Source organism: Pogona vitticeps, chromosome 1 (genome assembly GCF_051106095.1).
Source record: "Pogona vitticeps strain Pit_001003342236 chromosome 1, PviZW2.1, whole genome shotgun sequence".
Classification (NCBI taxonomy): domain Eukaryota; kingdom Metazoa; phylum Chordata; class Lepidosauria; order Squamata; family Agamidae; genus Pogona; species Pogona vitticeps.
The window spans coordinates 147,335,631-147,347,325 of NC_135783.1; the positions used below are offsets into that span (position 1 = coordinate 147,335,631).

At 43.5% G+C, this 11,695-nt stretch overlaps 1 long non-coding RNA gene across 1 annotated transcript; it reads left to right on the plus strand.

Annotated features, from left to right (window-relative positions):
• The first annotated feature begins 10,194 nt into the window (after positions 1–10,194).
• LOC140708037 (uncharacterized) lies at positions 10,195–10,691 on the plus strand. The gene is made up of 2 exons (XR_012088167.2): positions 10,195–10,296; positions 10,476–10,691. It is a non-coding gene; the product is annotated as an uncharacterized LOC140708037 (long non-coding RNA).
• The last annotated feature ends 1,004 nt before the right edge of the window (positions 10,692–11,695 follow it).

Here is an 11,695-nt window from a genome sequence, read left to right on the forward strand (position 1 = left end):
TTTTCTGTTGCAGATTGCTAAAGATAAAGGTTAGGAAAGTGGGGGTAGCTTAAGTCTTCCTAAGGGTCCAAGTTATTTCATGTTAAAGGATTCCCGTAGCATTTTTTTAAAAGGGCACTATTCTAATAGATATTTTATTGTTATTGGCCAGAATCCAGTGGAATAGTTACACTTGCATAACTCAGACTGCTGAACAGCTGCTAATTAACAAGTCCCCAGTTGTATTCCTCCTTGTATGCCAGTGGCATGACTCAGCACACAACTGGGAATTCCATCTGGGACTCTTTAATTAAGTGGCCCTTTGCCAGTCGAGATTACAGCACTGTACATATTACTGGCATAAACAGTCAGTTGGATTCTGGCCATTTTCTTCTCTTTTATATTTTGTGACCCATCATAATCTGAAGCCCTAAACTGTATCCTATTTAGCTTGTATGTCATTTTAGTCCTGAGAGTTGAGCAACCAGACTGGTAGAGAAGTGGCACTAGAGCACATAGGGGAGAAAGAAAACAAGGCACCAGCCTGGATCTTCCAGGGGATGATGATACCCAGATGATCTCAAGGACGGCACAGAACGAAATCGGTGTCTTTATTTGAAAAATTGCCACATCTCAGGCTCTGGCCATACGACTCAGGTTTTGGAGTCCATTCTCTGGGTCTTAAAACTTTGAATCAAAAATTTCAGGGAATTAGATGACAGCAACTCTGCAATTCAGTGTTCATTCTTATGTCTTTGCCATTATCTTGCATGTTCTAGAGCAGAGGTCTCCAAACCCCGGTCCGCGGCCCGGTGCTGGTCCGTGGCCTGAGCCGAAGTGGGCCGTGGAGACAGACTTTCCACCCCCTGTGCACGCACGCACACACCCCTGCACAGCTGACTTGTGCATGCTGCACACATCCATTTGAGTGCCACGCTGCTCTATGTCCATGTGCACAAGCACACACGCAACCCGCATGAGCCCCACGTCACTGTTTGCGCATGCACACGAGTGAGCGAGCGTGCATAAGCGCCACCCACCATTTGTGCATGCACACACGCTCATTCACACTCACTCGTTCGCACATGCCCAGGAGTTCGGGGGTGCCCCACCTTCCCCAGCTGGTCTACGGAGTGAAAAAGGTTGGGGACCCCTATTCTAGAGCTTCCACTGCCACTGCTGCTGCTGCTACACTTACCATTGTCTTTCATAAATACATAACGTTGCAACTGTTGTTGGTGGATCCTCCCTGTGACATCACATGGATCTACCCTATAATGTCACAAGAGCTCACTTCTGTTGTTACAACAGAAGAATCCACCCCAATGATAGCACAAAAACCTGTTTTTAGACTTTTGGACTATAAACTTTCATACTCAAGGGATGAGATATTGCCAACCCAGTAACCCTCACTGGTGCCCTTGGACTAACTTCAGTGGAGATGGCTTCTAAGTCATCAGAGCAAGACAGCCTCTGGAGGAGTTCTCCCACTATGAAGACAAGTGACCGCAATCACTGGCTCATCTACAACAGCCTTCCCCAATGTGGATCCCTCCAGATGTTTTGGAGTACAATCCCACCAATCCCAGTCCACATGGCCAATGGTGAAGAATTATGGCAATGATTGTGCAAAACTACTGGTGGGCACCAGGCTGGAAAACATAGGCTCTTCAAGATGCCTTAATGGATTGTGACCATGGATTATAGACATGGTGGCTGTAAATAAACCTGCCAATAAACATGTATATTGGAAAACAAAGGGAAGCCAAAATCTTGTTGCTTAGCAAAAACAGAACTGTAATTTACAATCTGTTTCTCTCTGGTAAGCACATCATCCCTGCGGTAAGGACACTTTGTTTACCAGGAAAGAACGGACTGTCAGTTACAATTTAACTTACACCAAGCAACAGGATTTGGGCCTCTATCTGCCTTTACATAGCTATTGTCTTTTAACAATAGAGCTGTTCTATCATGAAATCAGGAAAATCTTCAGATCATTGATATGTATGAACCCTTTGAATCTTCTGAGCATAGAGCAAGTGATTTGTTACTTAAAATGTTGCATTTTAATATGTATGATTTTCAGGCAGCTCACATTTTTGTTTGTCACTTGAAATGTGCACTGTAGTGTGCCATGTTACCTATTCTAATGCCATATGCACAATATATAATTGGTATTTCGGATTTTAAGTGGAAAAATGCTTTCACAACTTTACCCCAGTCCAGAATTCTGCTATAGTTAAAGATTGTTACTGCCATATTCCACAGGAGGAAAGAGGGCCAATACACTTGAAGATCCACCTCAATTATCCATTTGGTTTCCAAATTTATAATAATTTAAGAATAATTTAGGGACGTGGTGGCGCTGCGGGCTAAACCGCAGAAGCCTCTGTGCTGCAGGGTCAGAAAACCAGCAGTTGTAAGATCGAATCCACACGATGGAGTAAGCTCCCGTCGCTTGTCCCAGCTCCTTGCCAACCTAGCAGTTTGAAAGTATGCAAATGCAAGTAGATAAATAGGTACCACCTTGGTGGGAAGGTAAAATGGCATTCCGTGTCTAGTCATGCTGACCACGTGACCATGGAAACTGTCTCTGGACAAATGCTGGCTCTACGGCTTGAAACCGGGATGAGCACTGTACCCTAGAGTTGGAAACAACTGGACTAAATGTCAAGGGGAACCTTTACCTTAAAAATAAACTTATTTTAAAAAATAGGTTTATCACTTGCGAGTCCCTCTGGACACCAGATTAAACTTGGGATGATTGTTCCAGAGGCTCATGGCATCTTTGTACGGTTTGTTTTACTTACAGCTAGTCAATGAGCTTTACCCTTAACCCGGTGCATTCTCTTTTCTCTGTGCATCTCTTTTTTTCTTTGGGCTGCTCCCTCTCGTCCCTGTCCCTCTCATTGTTTCTTCATCTTTGTACTCCTTCAGTTTATCTGAGAAATCCATCTTCTAAAATCCCCCCACGAGCATGGCTCTGGATTAATGAGCATTTGGAGGCCTCCTCCATAAGATTATGGCAAATGCAAAACATTTAAACATCTGGACTCATCCAAACCTTTAAAAATTGTGTGCTATATGAATCTGTAGGAAAAAAGAAATAATTGAGATCTTCCCCTGCCCTGGGTCCCAAAGTGAGTTTTGCATATCTCATGTAGCCTATTTTATTTTAAGTCACAGCAACCCAAAGGTACCCTTCGAATCTGGCCAAAATCGTGGTGGTTGTGGGTTTTTTGGGCTCTTTATTCTTCCTAACGTTTCGTCAGTCTCCGTGGATGACATCTTCAGAGGACAGCACTCTGTGCTCTGTGCTGTCCTCTGAAGATGCTGGCCACAACCTTCAGAACATGGCCAAAGAGCCCGAAAAACCCACAACAACCATTAGATCCCGGCCGTGAAAGCCTTCGCAAATACTCTGGCCAAAATCCATCTACCTGTTTAGGAGAAAATACTGTAATGGCGATGCTCCCAAAGGCCCTCAAAATAATTGTCTTGTAAAGCACATGGCCTTTATATTGAGTCACACTATCCTAAAGCTACCCTCCAAATATGATGAAAATCTGTCTAGTGATGTCCATGTGATGCAATGAAAAACAACCTGAAATATGTTTTTATTTATATAGATAATAATACAAGCATAGTACCTTGGACGTACCTAGCCCTTCCCAGGGAGCCTCTAGCAATGCTTCTGTTTTTTTTAATGTATTCACCCATCCTTGATTTTACAAGGCATTCAGAACTCTTTGAGTTCCATTTGTAATCATCCTCCACCTTCTCACAGCTGTTTCTTTTTTTCTTACCATACAGAACTCACGCTAAGAAAAGTAAGATGAGATAGCTGCAGGATATAGTTTGATTTGTTAGTGCTTGGGAGGTCCCCTGACTGAAAACATCCTTGATGTCCTGGAAAGCTATACTAGATATCCAGATAATAATTTGTGCAACCGATGTACTCCCACCTGATTCAAAAGCTCAAAGAGACACTGCTCGGCAAGCAATTCGTTTCCACAGGAAAACGAGGTTATGTAATTTGTCTTGCATGTGAACATTGAAACTAAAGACATGTGGAGTGGATAGTCCTCAGGTCTAACTCATGTCATGTTGTTCCCTGAGGCAGGAGACACAAGGGTGCCCTTTCCACCCTGACAGAGGTGAACTGGAGTGGCAGTTGAATTTTAGTTCAATGCTGGTGTGGTAGAACAATGTCCTCCACTGCACCAGAGAGCAGCAGACTAATTTCAGAGGTCTTACCGAGGGGAGAAGCCTCAAGTGGAACGGCCATTGAGTTGGCCTCTGCTGCTCTCCAGGGTCTGCCCACCTGAAGCAGCTGCCTCAGAATGTCTTGCGGTGCAGCCGACACTGGGGCTCATGAAACCAGGCTTATCTAAAGGCCTCTCTGGTGTCTTTCTGACTCCCAGTCAAGCTGAAGTGGAATTCTCTGCTGAAATCTTTAAAAACTGAAAGTTGCTACAGCAAGGCATGACAATAGAGCAACAGACACTTACAAGAAGAGATCAGCTGCTGAGGGGGGGAGAACGCTCTAACTACTAGGACAGAGGAGGCACTGTCTGGTGCAGTCAACAAATATATGGATGGACTTGCCACCCCTTTGCTAAGAGTGATACATTCTACTTTGCTTCACAGCATTTGTGCTGCATACCAGGTTGCCGTTTGCATCACTGGGCAGAGCCGACTTTTGCCCAGCTGTGGAAATATTTCTGGTAAATTAGCCCAACCACAACATGCTTAAGGATAAGTTGAAAAGAGATGTATAACCAATCAGGAGCCGGCAAAGGAGGCACAAAATGGAGCCGGAGGGTGGGGAGTAGCGGTGGCTGAGTGTATATATACATAAACAGAGTGGAAAACTTTCATAAAGGAGAATGCAGAAAGAAAACTGAGCACAGAGATTACGTGAATCTTTTGAAAATGAGGTAGAGATGATTAAGGATTTTATTTTGGTCCCCATTTTTAAACCAAAGCCAGGCTTCTCCAGATGGAGCGTTCATAACCTTTTCAGTTCCCTGTCAAGAATGGAGGATGACAGAACTTCCCCCAATAGCCATGTAATGTTCTTTTTATCATGTTCCAGTCTGCTACTTCTTCTTAGTTTTCTGAATCTTTTCCTTTCTCCCTAAACTGGCCCCACCCCAGATTGGTTTTACTTTATAATGCTGAGAGGAGTTTAGCAATATTGTACTTCACAACAGCCTTAGCACTAATGCACCAGCCAACAAACTTTTCAGGATGAACGTGAGGATGGGGGAGGACACATAAGGTGGATGAACCATACAATGTGTTTCTGACTCTTTCCATCCATCTATCCACATATGAACCTAGAGCTAAAGTCAAGCTATGATAAACACAGAAATTCACTGCTAAGATTGTGCGGTAACAGATCCTATGTAGAATGTGCCTGCTGCTTGATGGGTGGGTGAGTCATATATGAAAAAGCTGCTTTTGCCATGAAGCCGTGTCCTCTTCTCAAGCTGACAAGGGTTGCATCTTGCCTTCTTGGTGGGTCAGCACTTGGGCAGAAAATGATGAAAATTACACCACAATATGATCACTCTGGAGCAGTGGTTCCCACTCCAAGCACAGCTAGTGGTGAAGGCTTCTGGAGCTCTAGTCCAAGAACATCTGGGGACCCAAGGTTGGGAACCACTGGTCTAGAGATAAAAATCAAATGAGGACTCTTCCAGAAACAACATACAGTGGGGTCTCTACTTAAGAACTTAATCTGTATTGGAAGGTGGTTCTCAAGTTGAAAAGTTCTTATGTTGAATCTGCATTTCCCATAGGAATGCATTGAAAACCATTTAATCCGTATCTGCTCTTTTCCGTCCATAGAAACTACAGTGGAACCTCTACTTAAGAACTTAATCTGTTTTGGAATGGTGTTCTTAAGTTGAAACGTTCTTAAGTTGAAGCAAAATTTCCCATAGGAATGGACTGAAAACCAATTAATCCGTTCTGGCTGTTTTTTTGTTATGTAGAGGTGCGTTCGTACATTGAAGCATTAGTTCCCATAGGAACTAATGCAAAGCTGGTTAATACGTACTCTACCACTAGGGGGAGAATTTTTTTTTTAACCTAAGATGACCTAAGGTTAAAAAAAGAGCAGGAAAGGTTTTTTTTCCTGTTCTTATCTTGGATTTCTGTTCTCAAGTAGAAGCAAAATTTAGCAAATGGAGCTGTTCTTAAGTTGGATTGTTCTTAAGTAGGGACGTTCTTAATTAGAGACCCCACTGTATGTGTTGGGGGTGAGTGGTTTTCTGCTTCCTTATACTAAATGATACTGGAGTTTATCTCAATTCACTGTAAATTTTTGCACATCCCTTTATTAATTCACAGATTTATTAAGAAGCAGGACAGAATTTTAAATAAATAAGTGGGAAACTTAAACTTACTGAAACCAGAGAAAGACTGATCCACCCGTCCCTAATCTTTGAGTTGGTTTGGGATTCAGGTAAGGAAAATGAGGCAAACTGAGAGATATCACTTGAAAACAAAACATATATATATATATAATATGAATTATTGCATAATAGTTGCCTTTTAAATCTGGAGTCAGGGATTGGTTTTTGTGTGTGTGTGTGTGTGTGTGTGTGCGCGCGCGCACACACACACACACACACACACACATGTATATACAAAAAAAATCCCTGACTCCAGATTTAAAAGGCAACTATTATGCAATAATTCATTACGAATGACGGATTACTTCCACTTACTAAGATCTAGACATTGGTGGTGTACCCCAGACAAAACTCTGAATTAGAGATGGGGGTATTTGTATCAATATACGGATATCCCTCCCACAGGTGCAGATAACGAAGATCCAGCCCTCCGGGGCAGACTGACCACTCACCATTCCGCCACTGCCGCGGGCTCCGGGCTCCCTTCCTATCGCTCTGGAGCTCGTGATGGATTAGCCATTCTTCAGCCAGGCAGAGAGGATCATCATCCCGCCTCCTGCCAGGAGTGGCTGATCCACCACAAGATCTGGAGTGATAGGAAGGGAGCGTGCAGCCCGCAGCAGCAGCTGGCAGGTGAGTGGTTGGTCTGGCCCCAGGGGGGCGGACCCTTGTTATTGGCACCTGCAGGAGGAATATTCGTATACGAATCCGAATACCCCCATCTCTGCTCTGAATATATGAATAAGAAAGACCAAACAGCCAGAAAACTGAACTTTTAGCACAGAGGTTGGGGCTTTTGTTCATCCAGATGCTCATGAAATGCTATTGCCATCAGACTTTCAATCCTAAACAAGCAGGGGCTGGTGGAAACTGAAGCCCAACAGCAGCTGGAGAACTACGGATTCCCATGCCTATTTTAAAAAGTGGAGAGAAAGATTGCTGAAAAACAGAAGAAAATGTCACCCTGTCCTGCTTGCTCCATAGGCAAAAGGCTGCTGAACTGACAGCTGGCTCCTTCTTCAGCATAAACAATAGGATAGGATCTGTCATCACACCTGAAAACAACAGGTGAGTTTAGGAGGTGTAGAAAAGGCCGAATGGTGCCTATAGAGCCATACTGTGCTGTGGCTCCCACCATCTGCCATATGAGTCAGTTCAGGACCTGCCCTCAGAAATCCCTAAATGAATTTGTGATGAATAGGTGAGTTTTTATGCTGAGCTTTTTCATGAGGGAAAAAATAACAGCAAAATGAAGGTTTATTTGGATTCATTAAACTTCCTTTAATTGACCAGAGAAAATGCTGCAAGGATTTGTGCTCCAATCACCGATAAGGAGGTAGGTGATGTTATTAAACAGCTTAAGAATGGCAAATCTCCCAGATTTGATGGCAAGCTGGTTAGCTTTTATAAATCTTTTAGAGAGCAATTAACTCTTTGGTTGATTATCCTTTTTTTTAAAGGGGAAGAGGCAAATTCCACCATCTAGGGAGAAGACACCTCTATAATCAAGAAGTGGTAAATTAATCATTGACTAGAAAGGTCAAAGTCCAAATAAACATTGGAATAATTCTTGAACATTAAAATAGGGAGAAAATGCCTCTTGCATCTCTCTTGAGAATAGTAAGAATATATAAATCAGGTGCTGCTTAGTTAAGCCAAAGAAGGGCAGACACCTGCAAGTCTAGTAAAGTAGCAAAATGATTAACAGCTGGCATGTCTTCAATTTTCTTCTTTACTTCACACCTGCTGTTTATTCCTTAAAAGGAGGAGGGAAAGGAAAGTTCTTTTATTTAGTCCAGACTTAGAATTAACCATTTTCTAAATGTTATTGTGTAGAGACTAGAGATGGGGGTATTCGTATAGGAATATCCCCCCCCACAGGTGCAGATAATGAGGGTCCACACACCCCCGGGGCCAGACCGACCACTCACGATTCCACCACTGCCGTGAGCTCCGCGGAGCCTTCCTATCGCTCCGTTGCTCACGATGGATTAGCCACTCTGCAACCTGGCAGAGAAGCTCGTCATCCCGCCTTCTGCCAGGACTGGCTAATCTGTCGCGAGCAACTGAGCGATAGTGATGGACTACGGAGTTCGCAGCAGCGGCAGAATCATGAGTGGTCGGTCTGGCCACAGAGGGCCGAACCCTCGTTATCTGCACCTGTGAGGGGATATTCATATTCATTTGCGAATACCAATACCCCATCCCTAGTAGAGACAGATCATCTCCTATGAGAGACTGCTGTTAAGTGTTGTGTCCCCAGTTCAATCTGAGACCTGATTCTGGTTTGGATTTACTCAGACCTGATCCAACCTGATCCAGACCCAGATTCAAACTACAGTCCAGACTTCTGAATTTCCCTGCTAAATCCCTCTGGAAATGAAATTGCCATGACGCTTTTGTTTACTCTCGTGCGGTGCATGATGTTTCCACTCGAATCATGCATTATGCCCGAAAAGCATGCACACATAATTCCTGCCTCCACTTCTCCATCCTACGGAGAAGTTATACGGACCTCTGCTAACTTCCAGATGGTATGGAGACAGGGGGATGAGGTTTACTTGTGTCTCCACCTCACCACCATCACCCTTTCAAGCCTACATACTCACAGGAGGTTGGAAACATAAGGCCTGAGAAGGGATTAGCCTTGCCAAATTGCAGCACATACATTGAAAGGTGTATATGCCTCCTACCTTTAAAACTGGCCATAACCTCTTTTCCCCCACCCAAATGTGCATTAAATTTGAAAACAGTGCTTTCTGAGGGGCTTAACCCTTACAAAATGTCAACATGTGGGTCTAGCTGGTTTTCGCGTTAGCCAGCTTCTTCTTCTTCTTCTTCTTCTTCTTCTTCTTCTTCTTCTTCTTCTTCTTCTTCTTCTTCTTCTTCTTCTTCTTCTTTTGCACTAAATTAAAATTTATCTGACTTCACAGGGGAAGTGTTACTCTGCAAATCTTTTCAGCAGCGTTTGGACAACTCCAGACAGGAGAAAGTTGGAGTAATCTAGTTCACACTTAAAAGATTCTTACCTTTGGTGTGATCTATTTTACCTCTTATGTGAGAGATCTTTCCAATCACATTTATCAGTGTTTTTTTTCTTCTGTGAGAAGGGTCCAGACAGATCTTTGGATTGCCCCAATTTGTCCCCCTTTGGTTAAAGACACCCCCCTTCCCACCCCTTTTCCCATGGCCATCATTTGGTGGGCTGCAGCAACTTCGTTTTTTGTTGTTAAATAAAGTGACACAGCAAAACAGCAATGGATCTATCTAGCATGGTACACATAACACTGCAAATGTATCTCATTTATCTAGAGTAGTGCTGCATCAATAGGAGAATATATATTTTTTTAAAAGTTAAAATGGTAGAGTCAATGAAAAGAGGGGGGTTGTCCCTCATCCCTGCCCTCGCTAGACGATGATAATCCATTCCACTGAAATTGCTGTCTAGCGAAATCATTGTCTAGCAAAAAGCAAATCATTGTCTAGCGAAAATCGGTTTGCGAGGCAGGGACCAAACATTGTCCAGCGAAATTCCCCCATAGGAATCACTGTTTTGCGAATCGCTATAGCGAGTGCAAAAAGTCAATGTCTAGCAAAAAAACTGTCACGCGGGGTAACTGTCTAGCGAGGCACCACTGTAATCAGTCCCTGTGGGTTTCACATCTTAATAAAAACCTCGACGACCACGAGTGGTTTGAGGACTTGCAGAGGTACAACTCCCACCAAAAATTCTGGGGGGGGGGGGGAATATTATCCTCCTGGCTCCAGTCATGAGCTGCTCATGAGACGTTGCCTGGTTTCAGTTTGTTTCCTGCAGTCCTCTGCTGAGTGAGGTGCCGTTACATGCAAAACATAAGGTAGTTTCTTCTGGGACAAAAGAGAGAATTTCGCGGTAAGAATAAGGCTGATTATATGGGGTTGGTGCTACAAATTGTACTTACAGTGGGAGGGAGGGAGAAAGGGGGCTTGAAGGGGAGAGTGTTTGGTCGGCTAAGCCTTTTCTGTACATCTCCAGAGCTTTTGTTTCTTGTTTTTCTCCTTTGCGCTAATGCTGACCGTCTCTGTCTGCAGACCTCTTAAAACCCAGGGAGAATGAAAGAAAGAAAAAAAAGGAGAGGCTGGGACTCAGCATCATTGACGCTGCCGCTCCCTCTGCTGGTCGGATCACAAACGGACGGCTCTACAGATGCCTCTCGGAGGCACTTCGGATTGCCCTGTTCCAAAAATTTATACTATGGAGCAAAGCGACGCGAGACGCGGCGAATGGGAGTCCAGATTTATTCGCATCGTAAAAAAGTGACATGGCCAATGCGGGAGAGTTTATTGATCTTGCTTGCATTATCCAAAGCCCAGACTGTAAAGTAAAGCCGAGGGATGAAGCGCGGTGGTGGCTGTATACATTGTGGAAAATGTTGGTCTTTACGAGGTACAGTGGGCTCATTCCGTTTGATGATTTTGGAAACGATGCCTGTGCAGACAAGGCTATTTGAGAACGGAAAGGGGAGGCTGAGATGCTGGTCAGCCAGGTGTGAGTCAAATAAAACCATACCTGGCAAACTTGGCGCTGACAATTGCCTTCGTTAGCAGCAAAGCAGGTTAAACGTTCCTCTTGTTTTCATTGTTAAACACAGCAGTGCTGGAGCTCATAAAGAGCAGGTCCTTTGGTCAGGGCTTAAAATATATGAATAAATCACTTCCTGATCGCTAAACAAGACAAACAGACCAGCAAAAGAGTTTTCAAATGTGGAAGATATTATCTCACTGAACAAGGAGCTAGCTGCCCCGACATCCTGTTCCTATGGACCAGAAAGGGTTGTGATTTACTGCAGTGATTTAAGCATCTCAGCTGGAAGGTGCAGAAGTAGCCTACCAGAGATGTGGGTTTTTCCTAACAAGCACTAAAAATTAGTAACTGGGTGATCACAATTTTTAACTACTCATGGAGGTATAATTTTTTTTTATTTCCTTGTATCTGATCCTATCAATATTAACACAACTTTTATGTCCCTGAAACTTACTGTAAATTATTAATATATTACTCTGATAAATATATAAATGGCTCTCTCGTGGGGGGAAAAAGTGGTCTTTTTGTTTGTGTTATGGTGGTTTGCAGGTTTTTTTGACGGAGTAATTGATGTGACAGGTTAAGCACTTCTGGTATGGTGTACTGTATATCTCCGCTGGTTCATTTTCACAAGATTTGCTACCAAACCAATTCATCCAATATCCTATCTGTAGGAATTTGGAGGAGAAGATTTGGAGCCAGATTTGGTCTTGCATCTATCATCTGT